Genomic DNA, 14,452 nt, shown 5'->3' on the forward strand with positions numbered 1-14,452 from the left:
GTCGTAGGTAACTATTACAGGATTTGGTGTCTGGGAATGGGGTGCTGTTGCAAAAAAAAATTAAAATGAGGTCGTAGCTTTGGAATCAGGCAGTACTTTGACTTCAAAGTCAGAGGCTGGACTCTGAAGAGAGTTTTTAGGAGAAAACTAGATTTACATAAATACCCCAAGTTTTCAGTAAAAGGTGAAAAGATAGTATAAGTGAAAGGAGTCCCAGAGAGCCTTAAAATTCTTCTGTGACTGAAGACTCAGGGCAGGACTGCGAAACACAAATACAGCTATGGGATGGGTGTAGGATAACCATTAGAGAAACTTCGAAGAGAAAGCAGGCTGAGACACTTGTGCAGCTGGTAACATACGCCATCCTTCATGGAACAAGATGGATCCCTAAACATGCAAAACCAAGGTCCTAAGTGTGCCAAGAGCCTCTGGTCCAGGGCTGGGGGATGTCTAGGCTCTCCTTGTCCAGTCTTCTCCCTGGGCTCTTACATGGTGTTGTCTTCCCACAGGAAAAAAGGAAGGGGCTTGATGCTCAGCTGCAAGCGAGTTTGGGTCAGGAGGTTGATCCCTGAGACCCTTACGCCCATGGTCAGGGTAAGGTGGGGGAGGCTCGCCCACCCCATGGTTCCTCCTTTAGTTACCGCACTGAGGTTGGACCACATCCCATTTTTGTTCTAATCCAGGCAGTGACAGTGCCTAGGGCTCTGATGGGTCTCTAGGGTTCCTAAAGGTGAGACCCTGGAGGGCCCGGGGTATGGGAGGGGTTTGGACAGAGGGGACACAATGGTGTCATGGAGATTCTTTTGAGTGGGACATTTTGGGCATTTAATGGACTGCTGAGCATGTCAACACTTGTGTGACCGGGATGCCTGGGTAGCTCAGTCATTTAAGCATCTGCCTTCAGGTCAGGTCATGATCCCGGAGTCCTGGGATTGAGCCCAGCATCAGGCTGGGCTCTCTGCTCAGCGGGAAGCCTGCTTCTACCTCTGCTCTCCCAGCTTGGGTGCATTAGCACGTTCTCTCTTCCTCTCTCTCTGACAAATAAATAAATAATTCTTTAAAACAAAAACAAAACCCTTGTGTGACCAACCTGAATTCGTTTGTGATTATTTTTTCCTACAGTATGAGACAGCGGCCTTGTGTCAGGCTGGCGATGCAAGATTTGTTCCTACTCCCAGCACATGACTTCCAGATCCCCTGGCTTCTCTTTTTGCCACTGGCATCTGGACATGTCTGTGTTCCTATTAGCATGATGCAAGGAGTTAGGGAGACTGGCCCACCTCTGCCCACGAGGACCCCCTCCCCACATTGACCTGCATGTTTCTTCCCTCATCAGCTTTCTGGTTCCAGCAGAAGAAAAGCTACGCTGTCTCCTTCCCCGTTTTTACTTCATGTCCCACTAAATAGTAATGTCCTACTTCCCTATTTAAAATAAAAATCCGGGGCTCCTGGGTGGCTCAGTGGGTTAAAGCCTCTGCCTTCGGCTCAGGTCATGATCTCAGAGTCCTGGGATCGAGCCCCACATCGGGCTCTCTGCTCAGCAGGGAGCCTGCTTCCTCCTCTCTCTCTGCCTGCCTCTCTGCCTATTTGTAATCTCTGTCTGACAAATAAATAAATAAAAATATTAAAAATAAATAAATAAATAAATAAATAAATAAAAATCCAATGGGTGCCTGGGTGGCTCAGCTGTTTAAGTGACTGCCTTCAGCTCAAGTCCTAAGACTGGAGTCCCAGGATTGAGCCCTGCTTTGGGCTTTCTGCTCAGTGGGGAGCCTGCTTCCCCCCTGACCTTCCCCTCTCAATGTGCTCTCTCTCATTCTCTCTCTCAAATAAATAAATAAAATCCTTAAAATAAAGGTCTGATATGAGTTTCTTTTTTCTACTTCTTATTACATGCGGTTGATGGGTTAATAAAAGAGAAGATTCATAAAGTTTGAGACAGGAAGTAAGGGGAAGCACTGAGAACCTTCCAGAATCTGCATGTTGGAGGTGCTGTGTTGCCAAGTGGGGACAGGAGAGGCTGAAGGGAGCCTAGCCTGGACAAGGCCATGGACGAGGCTGAGTGGGCTTTCCCCACGGTCACTCTTGGGCAGGGTCATCTTCTCTGCTCCTTCGTCCCTGTCCCTCCAATAGAACCTTGTCCCACTAGGACCTTGATCAGAAGGACTAGGACATCATGGGGATCCTATCCTGTTTCCAGGTCCCTGAGCAGCAAGAGGTTCGTGTAGCTTGGTCAGCCTATGTTCAGGCCTGGGTCCAGCCCTCAGCCTCTCTTTGTGTCTTTATATTTTGCTTCTGTGGGTTCTTTTGGATTCTGCCTCTTCTTTTTCATGTGTAGAGTTCTGGCCTCAATTCCTCGGGGCTTCCCCCATCTCTCACAGCAGGAGGAGTCATTCGGCCTGTGATTGTTCTTACCAATCCCAGGGAACCCCTGCCCACAGGCCTCTTGTAGCTTCAAGAGACTCATTTTCACATTCATCCAGGTCTTGCCTTCCTTCCAGGGCTAAGTCCTGGGTTATTTGCTCCATTTTTACCAACCTTTTTTTTTTTTAAAGAATCAGATTCAGAAATTAGTAGAAAGGAGGGATCCAACAGTTTTCATCTTAATTGACTTCCTCTTGGGTTGCTACCTTCTCGGCAGCTTGCCCCCTTCCTCTGCCCTTCCCTCCAGTTATTCAAGTGCTGGCTCTCATGCAAACTCATGGATTTTTTTTTTTTTTTAAGATTTTATGTATTCAGCAGAGAAAGAGAGAAAAAGAACACAAGGAAGGGAGAAACAAACTCCCCACTGAACAGGGAGCCTGATGTGGGTGGAGCTTGATCCCAGGATCCTGGAATCATGACCTGAGCCAAAGGTAGACGCTTAAGCGATTGAGCTAGCCAGGGGCCCAAACTCATGGGTTTATAAGAAAGAGTTTAATTTAGATTCACAGTTGGTTAGAAAATAGGACCCATAGCCTACGGTCATCTTTTCTGAAGAAAGAAATGTAATCTTGTGTGGTGCAGGAGGGTTGGTGTGTAGGGAGGAGCCTAACAGAGGGAAGGAGAGAGCACTTTGAAGGCAAAGTAAGTGAATGGGTGCTGTGGCTGCCACAAAACAGCATTTGGCCTTAAGGTTGCATTAATAAAGATATTATCTCTAGAGCAGGGAGGTGTTCTATACTGATTATTCATTCAACTGATATTTGTTGTGTGGCAGATATATGACAGACTCTCTTTGATATAGGAAACCTCAGTGGAAAAAACAAAACAAAACAGGTAAACACTGCCAGCCTTGTGGAATATAAGTTCTATGGCTGAGGGGCAATTTTGGCAGAGCCCTCAGAGTGGTGATAGGACTTAAGTCCACATTTCAATGTTATTTTTTTCCTGTGAACAAAAAGTCAAGAGAGTGATACATGTTGTTTTCTCTATCAGAGTACAGCCAGGTGGAAGATTTAGGAAGAAATTAGCCACTCAACATAAAGAAAATCTCTGAGTGGCCAAGAGAGTGGATCTTAAATGTACTCACCACAAAAAAAGAAACGGTAATTATGTAACTTGCAGGTGTAGTTAACCTTGGGACAGCTATCATTTTGCAATATATAAGTATATCAAATCAACAGGTGTACATTTTTTTTAAACAGGCATACATCTGAAACTTATCCAATGTTCTATGTCAACTGCATCTCAATAAAACTGAAAAAAAAAAAAATCTCTGAAACCCTGCTGAGACTGTATCTTACATGAATTTCTCTTTTCAGTTCTTGGTGTGAACAACAGATTCCAAGTTGTTCTAACTGAGTTGAAAGAAAGAGAGAGAGAGAGAAAGGAAGGAAGGAAGGAAGGAAGAAAGAGGGGGGTGGTTAGGGAAAGGAAGGAAGGAAGAAGGAAAGAAGGCATGCATACATACATATACACATCTTGTTTTATTTCAGGAACACCACAGAACAGGCTTGAGGATACACAGCTGGGAACAGAATCCAGAATCACACCCTATGTGGTTCCAAATTTCTAAGAAGCCCTTGGTGCTGAACACAAACGTCATTGTCCACAGCACTGACTCCTGTGATGCCGGACACTGGAGCTGATGGTAAGGTTTGCTGACCACGTGCCAGCCTCTGACTCAGGACCACCGGAATACTGGAACTTCGTGCTCTCTTCTACACAAGAATGTTTGGGAAGGTGAGTTTTCCTCTCTCAAGGAGGAAAGTGGGCTCTGCTTCCTACCTAGACTGTCAGTGTGGGATTCTAATGTGGAAGCTGGGTACAGGTTCCAGAACTGGAACTTGGAGGTAGGCAATAGAAAAAAGAATGGTCAATTCTAATTTTGGGAGTAATGATCTGAGATCTAGAACCTGATCTGGTACACTGTAGGCACTTTGGTGTGGCTGGACGAATGAGCGACTAACAAATGACATCTTTCAACTTATTCCCTTGATAGTCTCTTATGGGGCCCCCTCTTTTGTCCACTCCGGTTTACACACACAAATAAGTGAGTGGCAAATAAGGTGAATCATGAAACGATTACTCAGAATCTCCTTGCCTTTGTTGCTAAGACTAAAAGAACAAGATCTGTAAGATTTCAGAGAATAGTGTATATATACACTGATAATTTATATCAACTTTTTATTTCTCTTTATGTGCACATATTTCTGGAGAGAGTATCCATAACACTTCGGTTTCTATGTGGTCCTGGCAAAAGTCTAAAAAGAATTTCTAAAAAGAATGAGTAGGAGAAGTTATCCTACTCATCTCTGGCCCGTGAAGAGCAGATCCACTGACATGATATAAATGCTCTTTTTTGTGGGAGGAGGGCTATTACCAGTCTGGGACAAGATAAGGTAGAGGTTTAGTTGTTCATACTCACTTTCCATTCCCGTCTGTATCTTGATAACAAATAGTTCACAAACCAGCACTGGCTTACTACTGAAGACACAAAGTAGCCTGTATTCCAGGACCTGTCCTGGTCCCAGATGAAAGAACAGGAGTGAAAAAATAGAGTGGGGGGGAAAAAAAAAAAAAGAATAGGAGTGAAAAAAATAAATGGGATTCCATGTCTAGTAACACAGTTGACTTGATTTTTAAGTTGCCTCTTCCATGAAAAATAGTTGATAAAATGTAAAAAAATAAAAAAGTACAGTACAACTATCAAGAGAATAATCATTTGGCCCAAAAACATAAATGTGGGCAATAATCCAGAGAGAACTGTTGGTTTTAACCTTAGGGCATTTTCCAAATCTAGAAAAATCTTAGTTGTGGTTTTCTCAGGCTCATGAGTTGTAACAGACGGGGAAATGATGCCCAGAGCTTATTCATGTGGGGAGCATGTGAGATATCCCCTCCCTGAAAATCTGAGAAAGCAAAATTCATATTCTCAGAATAAGAGTGAAACAAAATAAAATCTGCTCTACCCTCTAGTAGAAGAGGTTTTTTTTTAAAGAAAATTTTATTTGAGACAGAAAAAAAAAAGGAGCAAACAACTGTTTTGGGGGAATTTGCAATCATGAGTTAACCCATCTGTCATTTATAGTCTAAATTTGCTTTACTATTTGCGCCAAAATAACCCCAAGCAATGGTTTCATTTTATAGTGGCCCTGGATTTGTGATAACCCAAAAATTGGAAGAAAGAAACAAAAATCCCTAGCGAAATCTATATTTAACCTAGGTGTCAAAGAATTTACACAAAAAATTTCATAACAAAAAAGAGCAACTTATAGCAAGAAATGAAGAAGTACAAATAGGAAAAAAAAAAAAAACTAGGAGAATCAGCAGAAGGAAAATTTAGTAAAAAGAAGCCCATAAAAATTCAATATTGAGGGGCGCCTGGGTGGCCCAGTGGGTTAAAGCCTCTGCCTTCGGCTTGGGTCATGATCCCAGGCATCGGGCTGGAACCCCCCATCGGGCTCTCTGCTCAGCAGGGAGCCTGCTTCCTCCTCTCTGCCTGCTCCTCTGCCTACTTGTGATCTCTGTTTGCCAAATAAATAAAAACAAAATCTTTTTTTAAAATTCCAATATTGAAATTGTGAGACACAGAACATAACATAATCAAAATTCTATATAAATACGTAACATAAATACATATTATAGATGATAAAAAGAAAAAAAAACTTTAAAATGCCTGTAATAAAAATGACAAAAAAGCTACCTGGAAAATAATTCAGGGGCGCCTTGGATGGCTCAGCTGTTTGGGCACCTGCTTTTGGGTCAGGTGGTGATCTCAGGGTCCTGGGATTGAGCGCCACATCAGGATTCCTGCTCAGCAGGGAGTCAGCTTCTCCCTCTGCCTCTGCCCCTCTCTCCACTATGCTCACTTGCTCTCTCTCTCTCAAATAAAAAAATAATTTAAAAAAATAAAATAATTCAGAAACATAATAAAATACCATTAAATAATTTAAAATTATAGTATAAAACATCTACTTAATAAAAAAGGAGTCAGTAAAAGATGAAGGAAAGTACACAAGAAACAGAACACAAAAGGTAAAATGGCATCATAAATTCAACTGTATCAGTATTCACATTAAATGTAAATATAAATTAAACAAGTGAATCAAAGTGTACATTGTAAGACTGAAAACCAAACAAGAACCAACTATGCTGTCTATAGCTGACACACTTCAGATTTAATTACAAATAGATTAAAGTTACAGGGATGGGAAAAGACATCCCAGACAAAAAGCAACTGTAAAAAAAAAAGCTGGAGTGGACAAAAGAGACTTTTAAAAAAATATGCATAGGGATAACAGGGACATTCTATGCTGATAAAAGGATTAATCCACCAGAAAAATAAAATAATTACAAACACATATGCATCTAATGACCAAGTACCAAATACATGAAAACAAAACTGACAGAAATTAAGAGAGAAATAGACAATATAAGCACAATAGTTGGAGACTTCAAAATCCCACTTTCGGTAATGGATAAGACAACTAGGTAGAAGGTCAACAATAACAACAAAAGAGGACACGAATAATACTATGAACCAACAGGATAAACTAACAGTCATTTACAAAACACTTCACCCAACAGTAGCAGAATATACATTCTTCTCAAATGCATACGGGACATTCATTCTTCAGGATAAACCACTGCTAGGCCACAAACCTTTAAAAATTAAAAATGATAGAAATGATACAAAGTATGTTCTCTTATCACAGTGGCATGGAATTAGAAATTTATCTGTAACTGAAAGAAATTCAAGAAACTCACAAATAGGTGGAAATTAAACAACATATTTCTATGAAACCAGGATCAAAGAAGACATCAAAAGGAAATTAGAAAATACTTGAGATTAATGAAAATGAAAACACAACATAGCAAATTTTATGGGATGCTACTAAAGCAGTGAGAGGGAAATCTGTAGCTGTAAATGTATGCATTAAAAAAAGAGAAACAGGGGCACCTGGGTGGCTCAGTGGTTCAAGCCTCTGCCTTAGCTCAGGTCATGATGGGATAGAGCCCCGCATCTGGCTCTCTGCTCAGCGGGGAGCCTGCCCCCCGCCCCCGCCATCTGCCTCTCAGCCTACTTGTGATCTCTGTCTCTCTCTCCCTCTCTCTCTCTCTCTGTCAAATAAATAAATAAAATCTTTTAAAAAGAAAGAGAGAGAGAGAGAGAGAGAGAAATATATCTTACTGTATGGTGACTAACATAACATAATAAAGAATAATAATAAAAAAATAAAATAAACATCTCAAAACAATTACCTAAACTTTCACCTTACATCAAAGGAAAAAGAGAAGCAAACTAAACCAGAAATAAGCACAAAGAAGGAAAAAGTAAGTTTAGAGGGGAAATTAATGAAATAAAGGGAATATACAAGCAATACATGAAATTTACTAAATCAAACTTGGTCCTTTGAGAGAGCAACAAAACTAACAAATCTTCACGTAGACTCACAGAGAGAGAGAGAGAGAAGGAGGAAGGAAGGAAGGAGGGAAAGAAAGAAGGAAAGAAGGAAGGGAGGGAGAGAGAGGGAGGGAGGAAGGAAGAGAGAGAGAAGACAAATTACTAGGATCAGCAATAAAAGAGGGAACATTATGACTGACCACAGAGAAATAAAGAGATTTATAAAAGAATATTATGGGGGCGCCTGGGTGGCTCAGTGGGTTGAAGCCTCTGCCTTCGGCTCAGGTCATGATCCCAGGGTCCTGGGATCGAGCCCCACATCGGGTTGTCTGCTCCGCGGAGAGCTTGCTTCCTCCTCTCTCTCTGCCTGCCTCTCTGCCTACTTGTGAGCTCTGTCTGTTAAATAAATAAATAAAATATTAAAAAAAAAAAAAGAATATTATGAACAATTATTTGCCAAGAAATTAGATAACTTAGACAAAATACACAAATTCATAGAAAGATGAAGTACTAAACCCACTCGAGGCAGTATGAATATATCTATAACAAGATAAAAGACTGAATCAATCAGTAACCAAAAACTATCCTCTCCCCCCACCTCCCCCCCAAAAGGCCTAGGATAAATAGCTTCACTGATGAACTCTACCAAATATTTAAAGAATTAATAATGATTATTTACAAACAACTTCCAAAAAGAAGAGGAGGGAACACTATCCAACTCGTTCTACGAGGCCAGTATTAATCCGACACCAAAACCAGACAAAGATATCACAAGGATAGAAAAGCCAATACCTGAGTATAGACACAGAAATCCTCAAGAAAATATAGCAAATTAAACCCAGCAACAAATAAAAAGAAATATACACATGACTAAGTGGAATTTATTCCAGGAATGTAAAATTGGTTTAACATCCAAAAAATCAATTAACATAATATGCCATGTTAATAAAATAAATAATATAATAAAATAATAAGAAAACCTATGCTTACCTCAACAGATGGAAAAAATACAGTATTTGATAAAATCTGGAACCCTTCTATGACAAAAACACACTCAACAAACTAATAATAGAAGGGAAATTTCCCAATCTGATTAAGGGCTTTTATGAGAAATACTATAGCAAACATTATACTTCATGGCAAAACACTGGTTATTGGGGCACCTGGGTGGCTCAGTGGGTTAAAGTCTCTGCCTTCGGCTCAGGTCATGATCTCAGGGTCCTGGGATTGAGCCCCACATTGAGCAGGGAGCCTGCTTCCTCCTCACGCTCTCTGCCTGCCTCTCTGCCTACTTGGGATCTCTGCCTGTCAAATAAATAAATAAAATCTTAAAAAAAAAAAAACTGGATAATTTCCTCCTAAGATCAGCAATAAGATAGTTAATTCACATAAAGCCTGGTTTAACATTCTAGTTTTCATTTTACAGACCCTTTCTTTACATGCTCTCAAAATTGTACCCTGGGCACCTGGGTGGTTCAGTTGGTTAAGCAACTGCCTTCGGCTTGGGTCATGATCCTGGAGTCCCGGGATCGGGTCCCACATGAGGCTCCCTGCTCATCAGGGAGCCGGCTTCTCCCTCTGCCCCTTGCCCCTTTCGTGCTTGTGCTCTCTCTCTCTCTCAAATGAATGAAATCTTTTAAAACAAACAAACAAACAAACAAACAAACAACTAATTGTACCCTGAGTGAGGGCCTCACCAGTGGGTTTTGGTACCATAGTCTGTGGGACTCCTGAATCAGAGAATCCTGGGAACTTCTCTTCTCCACTCCCCTGACCCTGTGGTGCAAAAGGCTTTGGGTTCCCATCTGGAAGTTGAACAAAGGGCCCAGGCCCTCTGGTGACTCTTTAACTTGATTAATTGGCCTGTTGCCCTGGGATATTACTGATCAAGTTTCCTCCTTGCAATCCCCACCTTTTAACTTCCTGAGTTTCTCCAAACAGGGGTAAATAGAGTAGACTTATTTGGGGCCTTTTAATGTTGGAAAAGCAGTAGGGAGTCCCTTTGTCCCACCCAACATTAGGTAGTGCTGTATTAAATTGTTTTAACCCCATAGATATCCATTTTATTCTTCCCATTTTTAAAAATTTACTTATTTATTTATTTTAGCAACCTTTCACCCATGACCCTGATATCTAGAGTCACATGCTCCTCTAACTGAGCCAGTCAGGCACCCTTATTCATCCCCTTTTTAAATGAATATCTAAAGATTCCCACCCTGAGGGGATGAGTTGAGTCTCGTGACCTACCCCTTTCTGTTTCCTCTTTGTTGCCCTCCTATCAGTACTTGGCTTTATTCGCTTTGTTTCTTAGTAACTGTTCTAAAAAGTCCACCACTAGGCTAGGAGAAAGTTCCTGAATCACAGTGGAGCTTCACTGAGGGAGATTCATCAAAACGGGGGTGAGCTCTTAACAGTGCACCCCGAATCTAGCAGGGTTAGTCTGCTTTATCTGTTTTATACAGTGGTATCTCACACTAAGTCCTATTAAAAACTAGACTCTCCTCCTTAAAAAAAAAAAACAGGTGTGAGACTTAGTCTCTTTCTTTACTTTTGAGCAAGAAGCTACTTAAGGACTCTTACACACAAGCTGAAAGATTGAGAATGGCAATATTCCATCTCCCAGCACTCAAGACCGTGCACTGTGAAAACAAGTGGCCTTCCTTAGAGTCCAAGAGCACCAACCCCAGCCCAGCAGCGATGAGATGTGCAGCCCTAAGCAAGTAAGTGGCCGCTTTGTTATCTGCAAAATGGGGGTCATAAAAGTTAACTCACAGGGCGTGTTGTGATTGTAAAATGCAGACTCTCACAGATGTAGGAAAGTATCCGGCTTAGATGGCTACATAGCAGGTTCAGTAAAATTCACCTTCTGTTTGCTGCTTTGCCCTCTTAGGGCAACCCCTACCTACTCTCCCTGCAAAAGGAATTTCTTTCCTATTCTATGGTGCAAAACCTGTTTTCTCTTTGGGTTCCAGGAAACAGAAAAGACGCTGGATATCATCCTGAACATCCTGAGCCCTCAGGTGCTATAGAAAATTATTTATTTATTGTGTAACTTGTACACTTTCCGTTCCCTCCATATGGTTCCACCAAGAGAACATGAACTTTGTATGCTTGATACTTTATCCCCAGCAACTACTCTGGTCCCGGCGTCTCGCAAAATTATTTGTTAGATGATTGAAGATGCTTGAAGACGAGGAGGAAACTCTCCATTGCTTTTTCTTCTCTGATTAATACTGTTCCATTGCTTCACTTTTGTTGTTGTTGTTGTTGTTGTTGTAAAGAATTTGCATTCCAACTCTTTAACATTTTTTCCCAAATGACTCAGCAATTTCGGCAAGTATGAAAGCAGATTACTAACATTAAGACAAAAAATCATTCACTCTCGTGCATTATGACACACGGAAAGCTGTATCTTGCTTACTTAGTTCAACTTGCTCACTGCTCAGAGTCTAGTCCAGGACTAGCATACATAATAAATAAAGCAAGACATTACACCCATAATCCCAAAAGAATGTAAATGGAATTTCAAGCAGAACAGCAGGTCTGCCAAAACTGATGTCTAAATAATTGTGGTTTCTGGTTTATGATGTATGCTACATGCTTATGGAATTACTAGGCCATAAAGGACTTTGTTAAACCTTTAGAGAAGGAATTGGGTATGACTAATTTCCAGGAGTACTCTATAATATTTTCAATTATTTTATTTATTATGAAATCATAAAAAAAAGTTTAGAACTTTATTATTCATTCTAGAGGACTGCTGGCAAGTAAAATGCTTTCAACTAGAATAAGGCAGATGTAATGAGCAGAGACATTCGTTTCTTTTTCCAAGAGGAATTTATCTGTTAAGACTGGTAGAGTAAATACAATACGGTAAGGTATAAAAAGAAAGAAGCAAATGGATCTGTTATTGAAATTTTTAAGACTGTATCTGCCTTACTACGGATTCTTTGTTCAGATATGTATGGAGCATAATAAACAGAAGCTCACTTAAAAGTGTGACTCAGAGGGGCGCCTTGGTGGCTCAGTGGATTAAAGCCTCTGCCTTCAGCTCAGGTCATGATCTTGGGGTCCTGGGATAGAGTCTTGCATCTGGCTCTCTGCTCAGCAGGGAACCTGCACCCCTTTCCCCGCTCTCTGCCTGCCTCTCTGCCTACTTGTGGATCTCTGTGTGTCAAATAAATAAATAAAAATCTTTTTAAAAAAATAAAAGTGTGACTCAGAAAATTGTAAAGTTTTTCCGGCGAGATAAACACACCACCAGGCAAAGTGGGTGCAAGGCAAGATTTATTAAAAACACTCTCCCGCGAAGTTTCAGGGCTCAGGAGAAGGGGAGCCAGGAAAGTAGTGCCAGGAGGAGGTGGGCACCCTCAGGCGAGGTTCCGCGATTCTGGAAAGCAGAGTGGTGGAAGTCGCTCCCAAGGCAGGGAGGAGGGGGCTTTTAAGGAGTCTCGGAGGAAGCTAAGGGGTCTTTTGGAAGTTTCCCTTATTCGGATATCTCGCCAGCTCGTGGGGATCCCATTGGTCCACAGGAGCCTGGGGCGGGGGTCTCAGGTTCCTGCTTGTTAGGGTCCCATTGGTCCGTGGGAGCCCCGGGCAGGAAGGTTTTCAGATTCCTGCTTGGGTCTTTGTTCTCCTGTCCCAGCTCAGGTCTTGTGGCGGGAACTTTCGCCATCTTAAGTAGCCCTTTCTGCCAGCCCGACAAAAATAGTGCAGGCAAAGTGTTTATGCCCTGAAGACTCAAACAGATACACGGCTAAGTGAAAATAAAGTAAGTAGTCTATGTCAGTCTCGCTGATTTGCTTTACAGAATAAGAATTCAAGGGACGCCTGGGTGGCTCAGTGGGTTAAGCGGCTGCCTTCAGCTCAGGTCATGATCTCAGGGTCCTAGAATCGAGTCCCACATCGGGCTCCTTGCTCGGCAGGGAGCCTGCTTCTCCCTCAGAAGGAAAATGTAGGGAATGACGGAACTTGACCGCAAGACTGGTTTCCTGGATCCTGGAGGAGCACCGGCAGTGCCGCGCCGTCAGAATCACTGGAGTGAATTACCTGAACTAACTACATTTCGTTAGATTTCAGACATGCAAATGAGCCCAGGGAAGTGAACATCTACGATGCCTATCTGCTCAGAAATCTGTAAAACGAGGAAGCAGCCGCAAAGGCAGGCCATGGCTCCTCTTTGACATTTGCTCCGGTCAAACCAAAAGGAAGCCTTTGATGGTTCTCCCCCCTTTTTGGAAACAATCCAAAATTCTTAGCTTCATTTATAAGACTTTTCGCAATCAGATCCTTATTTGCTCTCTAGAATGGTCTCTCGCCCCCTCACATCCCTCCTGCCCCAGTACGCCCTTGTTGTCTTGTCCAGGATGACACAGTATTCCTCTAACTCACCGTATTCTCTCATGCTTAACAGGCTCTGCCTATTCTAGTTCCTCCTAAATACATCACTTCGAAAGTGTGCTGGTAACTCCTCTTCGTACTTAAGGACTCACTCAAACATCTCGAAATCAAGGGACACTTTCCATGATCTCTGCTCACTCTCAGCACCCAAGGCTCCCATTATGCTTCATACATTCGAATGCTGTGCTCTGATTCTAATCAGGCCACTGAGAATCATTGCTTCGTTTGTGTCTGCTTCCAGCCTCTCATCTCCTTGAGGACAGGGACCACGTTTTTCACCTCGGTGCCTAGAGTCTGGCGTGATACCTATTACGTGAAAATATGTTTTGATTACATGAATGGCTGAGTGGGTGGATGTGGTGTATGAATGATGGCTGGATACATCAATAAAAGCTATAAAATAAGTATGTAAATGTATATTTCTCTATTTTCTCATTCATCAATAAATCTGATGGACTGATTTTGGCTTTCTAGTTATCCCACCACCACTCCCTGTTTTCAGATATGAAATGCATACCGATCGAGTTAGATTATAATAGCTGCAGAAAATAGTACATACCGGGTTGGAGGGGACTCACTTATTTTAACATTGCTTGGCTGTGGCTGTGAAAGGCAGCACCTTTCAGGAAATACAAGTCTCATGGCTTAGACAACGTCAAGATGACCAGCAAATCAGACAGTTACTATGTACTGTTCCAGTTTGATCATGGTTCTATAGGCCCACCTTTAATCTCAAAAATAGCATCAAATAGCTAAAATATAACTGTAATCTTCCTCCTCTGCATTGAGGAAAAGGAGAAGTGGCAGGGAATGGGCAGAAAAGGACGCTATGCTCTACTTAGACAATTAATAGGGACAGAGAGCTAGGCTTAGATGAATGAAGCAAAATGAATAAATTAAATAATCATGCATGAGGGAAAAATCTAATAATTAAAAAATACTTTTAAGGGGCACCTGGATGGCTCAGTGGGTTAAGGCCTCTGCCTTCGGCTCAGGTCATGATCCTGGGGTCCTGGAATTGAGCCCCACATCCGGCTCTCTGCCCAGGAGGAAGCCTGCTTCCTCCTCTCTCTCTGCCTGCCTCTCTGTCTACTTGTGATCTCTGTCAAGTAAATAAATAAAATCTTTTTAAAAATACTTTAAAAATGTACTTTTGGCATAACAATGCTTTCTCCCATATACTCTTAAACTTATAAGTTGGTACAATATGCAATTCAAGTAATA

General features: G+C 41.8%; 1 long non-coding RNA gene across 1 annotated transcript; it reads left to right on the forward strand.

Annotated features, from left to right (window-relative positions):
- The first annotated feature begins 3,900 nt into the window (after nucleotides 1-3,900).
- Nucleotides 3,901-11,964, forward strand: LOC309841203. The gene is made up of 3 exons (XR_014299050.1): nucleotides 3,901-4,164; nucleotides 10,452-10,548; nucleotides 10,801-11,964. It is a non-coding gene; the product is annotated as an uncharacterized lncRNA (long non-coding RNA).
- The last annotated feature ends 2,488 nt before the right edge of the window (nucleotides 11,965-14,452 follow it).

This window comes from Mustela nivalis, assembly GCF_964662115.1.
Source record: "Mustela nivalis genome assembly, chromosome: 9".
Classification (NCBI taxonomy): Eukaryota; Metazoa; Chordata; class Mammalia; order Carnivora; family Mustelidae; genus Mustela; species Mustela nivalis.